The sequence below is a fragment of the Etheostoma spectabile genome, chromosome 12, assembly GCF_008692095.1.
Source record: "Etheostoma spectabile isolate EspeVRDwgs_2016 chromosome 12, UIUC_Espe_1.0, whole genome shotgun sequence".
Classification (NCBI taxonomy): Eukaryota; Metazoa; Chordata; class Actinopteri; order Perciformes; family Percidae; genus Etheostoma; species Etheostoma spectabile.
Genome location: NC_045744.1, coordinates 23,000,147 through 23,010,087, shown reverse-complemented (window position 1 = coordinate 23,010,087; position 9,941 = coordinate 23,000,147). Strand labels below are relative to the sequence as shown.

General features: G+C 40.8%; 1 pseudogene; it reads right to left on the bottom strand.

Annotated features, from left to right (window-relative positions):
• Window positions 1–4,313: 4,313 nt before the first annotated feature.
• On the bottom strand, window positions 4,314–5,845 carry LOC116699346 (E3 ubiquitin/ISG15 ligase TRIM25-like; annotated as a pseudogene).
• Between the last annotated feature and the right edge of the window lie 4,096 nt (window positions 5,846–9,941).

Here is a 9,941-nt window from a genome sequence, read left to right as displayed (position 1 = left end):
CAATGCACATTAAACAACATAACTGTAAATGCGCCAGTGTTAGCCAGTCGGCTAATTTTTTAACTCTAGTCTGTCTAGCAGGGTAACTGATTTTATTAAAACAGCACTTTTAAAACTGTTCTGACAAAGTGCTTTACAGATGACGAAAATAAGAAGGACTAAATATAAGACACAGGGCATTCATTCTGCAGACATTTGGCCCCTGTGAATGATAATTAGACTATAATAAAGTATAATCCTGTTGCATCAATGTGTAAGCAGCATGTATTCAATGCAGTCATCAAAATTGCTTTTGAGTCAGTGCTGTGAAAAGTGATTAAACGGACACTTTTCACTGGGCTTTGTATGTGGCTGATTGTTGCAGTAGGTGGAAACAGGTCTGAGTGTTGGGGGTACTTGTTGCATTGTTCAGGGACAGATGAGAAGGTTTCTAAGTGATCTGTCTGAAAGGGTCTGAGACAAATCACCACCAGCAAACATAACAACTTGTGTATGGCCAACACCCTGAATCGTTTTCAAAGACAATAGGACGGTCCTGATCCCGACGATCTCTCCATCGAGGGACGTCAACAGGCTGTTCAAGACAGACACAAACTCAAAGGGCCTTGAATATGCAATCGGGTACCCAAAGATCTTAAGAAACCCTTTTAGGTTACTCAAATATCACACTGGTTACTTGAATGCCTTGAAATTTACTTTGAAGGTGCCTAATGTAACCATTTTTCTTTTAAATGACATACTGGTATCAGATTACCAAAGCCCAAACCAGTAGTTGTGTTTGACAAAAAAACAATAGGTTATGTAATGATGAACAAAAAGAAACCTATTTCATATGACAGAGGAATGTAGCTGTTTAAATTCCTTAGACAGTCAAAATATATAGAGAGACTAAGGCTGAATCCCATTCCTTCCCCTTACCCCTACCCCTTGGCCCTTACCCCTACCCCTTGGCCCTTGAAACCAAGGGGTAGGGGTAAGGGGTGAAAACATACCCCTATGAATTGGGACACCACTTGGTGACATCACCATACAGTACTGATCACAAACCTCCAAGATGCCGTCTAGGTCTGTTGATTGTGTGGGTTTGGACAACAGTGTTATATATTTTATAGTTATTTTAGGTTCACTTTGGTAGTGCAGAGTACTTATCTGTGTAGTACTTAGGTCTGTTTGCAATACAAATGTGTATACACATGCATCATGTGTACATATACATACATATACACCCTGTATACATGGTGTGTGTGTATCTGTTTCAGTTATCACCGTTTTGAATGTCATTGATGTTCACAAAAACATTTTGTTGACAAAAATCTGTCTTTATTGGTGATAAATGAACATAACAGGCAAAAACGTTACATAAAATAATGTTACAGAACCATTGTCAACTATTAGAACCATAACTAACATGTCGCACACAATAAAAGGCACTCATATGTGTAAAACTAAAAAAATACACACAAGACCACAAACAAACTACACACACACTACACTGTTGTAGCTACAGCTGCTCTGATATTCCAGACCAGTCTGGAGCCTTTTGGCCAGTAACCCCCCCTCACATATCATCAGTGTCCCATATCAAAACCAACAACAATATAACAAGTGCATGAACAATGAACAGGAATTAATTAAATATTATTACAATAATAGTAGGCTACCAATGCAATAATGAATGGGTACAACATGAACATATGAATTAGGAAACGTCTGCTCGTTTGCAGCCCCAACCTGGATCAGCTGCTGTGTCCTCCTGTGTCCTCCTGTGTGAGACAGGGCGGTATATGTTAAGCACGTAGCGATGTATCATAGACCGTTAATATATATCTAGCTATACAATCTATGCGATCTATACAGTCCATTCAAGGCAGAAATATGTGGGACTGTTCAACGTTAGCGTTAGCGATTAGCGTTAGCGATTAGCGTTAGCATTGCAAGCTAGCGATTTTTAAAAAGTTTCAGTTAGGAACATGGGTACACATGTACAGGACTGCATAGACCACAAAACAAGACTGTCGTAACTTTTTAATCAATTATTTAAAGCTGAAAGTACTTACATTCATGTGTCTCTCTGGTTGATGCAGCAGCCACACACTGCCTGTGTGTTTTCTAGTGAGGTCGCGTCCACACTAGATCCGTAGGGGTATACAGCCCTTGATCCATGCCCTACCCCTAGCTCGTAATACGTATTGGACCGGCACTAGGTGCCGCGTGAACGCGCAAAAGGTAGGGGAAGGGGTAAGGGGAAGGGGTAAGGGGAAGGAATGGGATTCAGCCTAAGGCTGAATCCCTTTTCTCTATCTTACCCCTTACCCCTTCACCTTGTTTTTCTGCGGTCACGCGGAACCTAGTGGTGTCCCAATACCTGTTTCGACCGAGGGCTGTATACCCCTTGAAACCAAGTGAGGACCCGAGCTCACTTGCAAAGGAGGGCTACTGTTCAGCAAGCAACAATGGCTGCCGCATCGACCAGAGAGACCCAGAAATGTAAGTATTTTCGGCTTAAATAATTTTTATTTTATTTTATTTATTTATTTATTTATTAATTCAGAACAATGTACATTGATGAACCTGCACAACAGTACACGTAAATGTGCCAGATTGTAGCCCAAGGGCTAATTTCCATCCGCAGTCCAATAGGCAAAATAAAGTTACAGTAAAAAACACATAGGATAGAAGCATTTAGTATATAAAATCAAGAAGAAACAAAAAGAAAAGAAGAAAGTTATGAAAGATGATTTAAAAGTTATGAAAGTCTTCTTTTGTGGTCTATACAGTCCTGTGCAAATATACTTGTAACCATGTTCCTAACTGAAACTTTTTAAAAATCGCTAGCTTGCTATACTAATGCTAATCGCTAACCGCTAAAGTTAACGTGGATTTGAACAACAGTCCCGCATTTCTCTGCCTAGAAAGGACTGTATACATCGCATAGACTATATATATATTAATCTTAACGGTCTATGACACACCACCACGTGCTTTACATACAGTATACCGTCCTGTATCACACAGGAGGACACAGCAGCTGATCCACTTTCGGGCTGAAAACAAGCAGAAGTTTCTTAAATCATGTGTTCATGTTGTTCCCAGTCAGTATTGCATTGGTACTGTATTATTGTAATCATTTGTAATTAATTCCTGTTCATGCAGTTGTAAATTGTTGTTGGTTTTGATATGGGACACTGATGAAATATGAGGCCAGCAGGCATCAGACTGGTCTGGAATATCAGAACAGCTGTAGTTAATTTGTTTGTTTGTGTGTTTTTTTTTAGTTTTATATATTTGAGTGCCTTTTTATGTGTGTGACATGTAAGTTATGGTTCTAATAGTTGATAATGGTTCTGTAATATAATATATTTAATGTAATGTTTTTGCCTGTTATGTTTAATTTATCGGCAAAAAGACAGATTTTTGTTAAAATGTTTTTCTGAACATAAATGACATTCACAACGGTGATAACTGAAACAGCTATCCAACACACATAGTATGTATTGCAAACAGACCTAAGTATTACACAGATAACATCTGCCTCTGCACCACCAAAGTGAACATAAAAAACTATATAAATATATAAACATATAAATGCACAAGACACTGTTGTCAAAACCCACGCATGTGACAGACAGAGACGGCATCTCGGAAGTTTGTGATCAATTCTGTATGGTGATGTAACCAAGTGGTGTCCCATTTCATAGGGGTATGTTTTCACCCTTAGCCCTTACCCCTTGGTTTCACGGGCTGAGGGGTAAGGGGTAAGGGGTAAGGGGTAAGGGTCAGATGGAGAAATAGAATTCAGCCAAAGTCCTCTCTTTTCCCGGGGGACCCAATGAGACCTTATTTCGGGAAACATAATCCTGAGTAGTGACAGGCTAGAGGGAAAATAATGTTTGATCCCATTGAATGAGACATGAGTTACACATGCAATGTTTGTGAATCCCCCCCCCCACACACACACACACACCACTGATTCTGAAAAAATATGCTAAAAGTATAGCTATAGAGTTGAAATAGCAAGCTAAATGTAATGGCTCAACTGAGAACTACTTGATACTCTTATACTAATGTTTAATATTTTCCCTATGGGCTTTGTATGATACCCTGGAATAAAGAAAACAAGAAAATTCTTTGTTCGTGTTTTTTTATTCATCACGTAAACCTTCAGTCTGTTCAAGCACCCCATCGATAAAGCAAAAAAAAAAAAATACAAATATTTACAAAAATAAGTACTACCCTTGATTAACAGCTGATCTACGTGCAGTGAGAATTTCCAAAACATCAGCTTTGAGCAACAACTATGGAGACAAATTGAGTTAGGACCTCTGCAGTGTCTCGGTAGTGGAACAAAAACCCAGTCCAGCATAGTGGGGCTGAGTGAATGTGGTCTGGACTCTGTGGAGGAGAGCCATGGTGTCATCAGAGACGCTGTAGAAGGACAGAGTACCTGCACTGTGATCCAGGAACACTCCTACTCTGGAAGACACAGGACCTGAGACGGTGGTGTGTACATTGTTGTAAAAACATGCAATGTCACCCGAGTACCCTGCTCGCCTTTATTCTCGTGTGGGACTGCTACACCAACTTCATGCCGTTTGTTCTCCACCTCCCAGTAGCAACTGTCCACACGAGTCCAGCCACACTGTTCTTTCTGACACTGTCTGGTTGATGAAAACGAGGCTGTTCATCTTCCAAACTTCTCTGAAGCAGTCTGACTTCAGGTGAAAATTTTAAGTCAGCTCTGGTCTTGGGCTCTGGTTGTGAATTTGACAGTAAACCAAACACTGTATTCCCTGTCAGGGAGACCTTTGTCTTTTTCTTTCTCAAAAGCTCCTGTAGTTTATCTCGGATGTTGGACACAGTTGCTGTCACATCCTCAAAGTAGAACAGAGGACGGAAGTTGATGCTCGATGTAGATTCACTGAGTGGTGACAGTGAGGAGTAGTTGTGGAGAAACTGGTTGTGATCCTCTGTGTGAGAGCTTCTTCATCTCAGCGTCTTTCCTCTTCAGCTCAGTGATCTCCTGCTCCAGCTTCTCCTGAAGCTCTTTGACTCGACTCAATTCAGTTGCCTGCTGTGATCTGACCTGCTGCTCCATTTCTAAGCGTTTTTTGGTCATACAAAGGATCAGCTTATTGAAGATCTTCTTGCTGTCCTTCACTACTTTATCAGCAGAGAGATTGATGGCCTCCGCCTCCTGCTGAAGCAGCTTCACATCTTTCTCTCGGTCCTGGATTCTCTGCTGGATGTGTTCTCGACTCCCCTCGAGCTCTTTCTGCCTCTCAGTCCTTTCTGCTGCAGCTGAGACTGTGTCGTGACCTTTATGTTCATCCACAGAGCAGAGATAACAGATACACTGCTGATCAATACGGCAGAACATCTTCATCACCTCATCATGACGAGAGCAGATGTTCTCCTGGAGATTCTTCTCCACCAGCTTGTGTTTTTTAAACCCAGGGGAGTCATAATGAGGCTGAAGGTGTAACTCACAGAAAGAGGCCAGGCAGATGAGACAGAACTTGACTGCTTTCAGTTTTCTCCCAGTGCAGATATCACAGGCTACATCTTCAGGTCCAGCATAGCAGTGATCAGCAGGAGCAGCCTGGAGTCCAGTCTTCTTAAGTTGCTCCACTAAATCTGCTAACATGGTGTTTTTCATCAGGATGGGCCTCGGTGTGAAGGTCTGGCTGCACCGGGGCATCTGTGATTCTCCTCCCATTCCACTTACGTTTAATACAGTTCATGCAGTAGCTGTGTCCACAGGGAATAGTCACTGGGTCCTTCAGTAGATCCAGACAGATCGAACAAGAGAAGTTTCTCGTTGCAGTTTAACTTCTTGCTGTGCCATGCACCTCGTAACGTGGATGGTGGTGTTCTCTGAACAGAAGTTACTCTGTGTTCTGACTTAAATCAGCACCCGATCCTTTGTTCCTTTAATTTGCAAATCTCTGAATTCACTGAATAGGACCAATCAGCTGCTGCCCTATCCACTGTGGTTACACCCATCTTCACACGTACAGATTAGTGAGGGGGAGGGAACAAGGCAACATGTGCTCAGAGTGAAGCAACAAGAAGGATGGGTTACAATTGTTTTATGAGAAAGGGTATTTTCTGTGTTAATCAATATGCAGTGAAGATTAGAAGAAAAATACAAATATATTTACATGTGGAGTTCTTTCAATTACTTCCATGTTACATCAATGGAAGCAAACATTGGAAATATTAACAATCCCGCTGTATCTGTTTGTTTCAAAAAGCTTTCTAAAGTTCAAAAGTTCAAAAATGTATTGTCATATGCACTTTAGTACAAGTACCACAGCAATGAAATACAGTATGCCCTATTGCACTCTCTCAGCATCAGTCAACAGTAACAATCAATAACAATAATATAGGTTAAAAACATAAAACCATTTAACCACCAAAATAAACAGTGGCTAAGTGACTAAACACAGACCCCAGCCCTCCTTCCTGCTGCGCTATCATTCAACAACCTGATTACCTGAGGATAAAAACTATCCCTACACGTGATGTGCGCGTTGGGATACTCTGCAACCGTCTCCCTGATGGAAGGTGGGAGAAGAGGTTGTGTGCAGGATGACTAGAATCCTGCATAATACTACGTGCCTTCTTAGTACTACGTTTCCAGTAAATATGTTGCAATGGTTCAGTGGAACGCCGATGATTTAGACGCAGTTTTGACCACCTTTGTCAGAAGATTACGATCATGTGAAGTAGTCCTACCAAACCACACTACAATGTTACCTGTCAATATACTCTCAATTGTACAACGGTAGAATTCCTTTAGAAATTAAGAGACATACCATATTTCTTAAGACACCTCAAAAATATAGCCTCTGATGTGCCTTCTTAATGGCACATCTGATATGAAACGACCATTCTTTTAAATATGTAGTGACAAACTGCTTTAGGAAAATGAAAAGGGAAGGAACATGGAAACCAGTGATTTATAAAGTTACAAAACCATGTTACTAAAAGGTTCTCCTAACGTTAATCACGCTGTAGTTTCTGTGTGCCGATATTGTAGAAAGCCAAAACTTTAAAAACTCCACCAAGAATAATAACAGAGTTGAGCAGAAAGGTAGAATATTGATCTTTGTTTTTGACGTTGCATTTTCTCTATTTTCTTTTGTGCATCAATGTAACACTTGCATCAACTTGCAAGTACAACACAAGTTTTAATATCAGAACGAGCAGTACAAGGTGTGAAAACTAGAGCTGCCACTGGGAGGAGAAAGACTCCCACTGAAATATCACCACTGTGGAGAAAGTAGTGGATGTGGCTCACATCCCTGGAACCTCGCCTCCGTGATCCTGACCTTTGACCTTCTCCCAGAGCTCACAGGTCAGCATCAGCTTTTTGTTTTTTGAGAAAAGTAGCACGCACACCCAACATACACACACCCACACACATACACACACTTCACTAAACTCTGGGCTATGTTTTATGTGTCTGTAGCGAGCTGTCTGATGTATGTGTCATTCCCCACTAACACAGAACGTTCAGGTTCTCTAAAGGTTACTTTGAACCAAAAACTAACATTTAGGGAACGTTCCCTCAGGGTTATAACGCTAAACGCTAAACGTCAGGGGAACCAACCAACTGAAACGTTCTCCTGTGGTTGCGCTGTACCGCCACACAACGTTCCGTTTGGTTGTTTTTGGTTGTCCTGAGTGCAGTTTTGAACCAGCTCCATTTAAGTTTTTAAAGTAGCACATTAATGGTTTGCAGTCACTTGATTTAGATTCACTCCAAAATGATTGGTCTTATAAAATCTAAGTTTGTTGGTGCTGCTTCATTTCATTTTTTTATCTGTATTAGGTGAAAATACCTACAACAAGAATCTATCAATAGAACAATTTTCCCAACTGAGAACATTCATTTCACATTTCGATCAGTGTACAAATCCAAGGCCAGTAGGGAAGACATCTGCTTTCAGGTACACCATGTGGTCTGCTTCAAGACGGCGAACAGGGCACACAAAAAGTTATTTAAACCAGTGCCATTAAGTTCTTGAAGTAGGTTTGCAGTGGCTTTCAGGTGAATGGACGCTCGAGATAAACTGGTGTTTGAGCACACAGGCTATATTGGAGCCCTGTATATTGAGTTTCACGTAGGATTAGACAAATAGGTTGGGAATTTTTTTTATAATAGTCTGCTATCACAATTAGAATACATTCAGAACATGTTTAATTTATTCCTGTACCGTTGGCATTTCACACTCACTCATTTGCATGTATGCAAGACTTCTGAATAGGTGGCAATGATAGTCAACGTCTGAACATTACAATTCTGAACAAAGATGCATCCATTGAGAGAGATCACACTCCAGTGACGACTTACACATGGCTAATGACCTGAAGGACATATGCTGTTTTGAAAGACAATGGGACATTCCTCAATGTAAATGGTCTTTATTGATATAGCGCTTTTCTAGTCTTTCTAGTCTTTCCACTGAAAGTCACATTCACAAGGTGCCATGCTCATCTGATAAATGTTCACACATTCACGTGCCAATGTTGCGGCATTGGGAGCAGTTCAGGGTTCAGTGTCTTGCCCAGAGACTCTTCGACATGGGACTGCGGGCTCAGGGATCAAACTACCAACTTCCGGTTGTTAGGCATCCCCTTTACATGCATCTTAAGTGACCAATTTTGTTCGTATCTCACTCTATTCCTCGCTCTTTGTGCAAATAAAATCGTACAAAATTGACATGGCTCCACTTTAAAGAAGAAAACACATTGAACCATCAAACCACATTGATAATGGAAGACCACTCTACCACCTGAGCCACAGCCATCCCAGACATACAGTCTTTCCCTCTAGTAGTGGGTAGGGACCAAAACAGAGCCAAAAAAAAGAGAGAAAAGACACATGTTCATCAGGTGGATCCATCACAACTCCAAATGAATGATCCTTTTACTTTTTAACAACTTCATCATATCAATTTAAAAGGTGATATGTTAGTTTTGTGTACACCACTTGTTACTGCTGCCCCCAAGTGGCCAGCAAATATTATTGCACGTTTAAGCACGTTGGACCAAAAAAGAAAGATCTGTATCCTGTGTCTGAGTCACTATAGTACGGCAGCTCTCTGCTGTTCGACTTTCAGTCTGAATAAGTGTCAATAAGACCGAGGGAGAACGTTACAGCTACTCTCTCGTGGTTTCTATTTCTTCTGCTCGACACTGTTTAGGAGAAACGGCAAAAGCCAGATTATGATGATGATGCGTACATCTGGATCACTGCCTGACCTGAAAGCATGCAGACTCTGTTTCATGAAAACTAAGCAGGCGCTGACTCGTCTTCCCACATCTCTCATCCACTCGGAGCTGCTTTCCAAACACTCCCTGATGGATTAGATTTTCCATTTAATTGTTGCTGCAGGAGTAGACTCTTTGCTGTATCAGACAGGCTAAACCTACTGTGGCAGTAACACAGCCTTTGTTTTCCATAAACCCATCAGACACGATTAATAAAGCCTGCAGAGCCAGTGTAATGTGTAAGACAGAACTCATAACACGTTTCTCTCATAGTTTAGTGAAGCAGAAAAGTTCTCAAAACTGCTTTAAACGTCCATTAGATACATCTCAATCACTGACGCCAGAAATGCCAATTTATTTTACTTTGATTCAGGCCACATTTACCGTGTGAACCACGTTCCATCCAGATACACTAATAATACATTTTATTTAAAGACGCCTTTCATGGTACTCAAGGACGCCGCACAGGGAATTCATAAATTAAGAACAGCAAAACAAATACTATACAACAGCAACACAAATACTATACAACAGCAGAACAAATACTATACAACAGCAAAACAAATACTATACAACAGCAGAACAAATACTATACAACAGCAAAACAAAAACAAAACTATACAACAGCAAAACAAATACTATACAACAGAAAAACAAATACT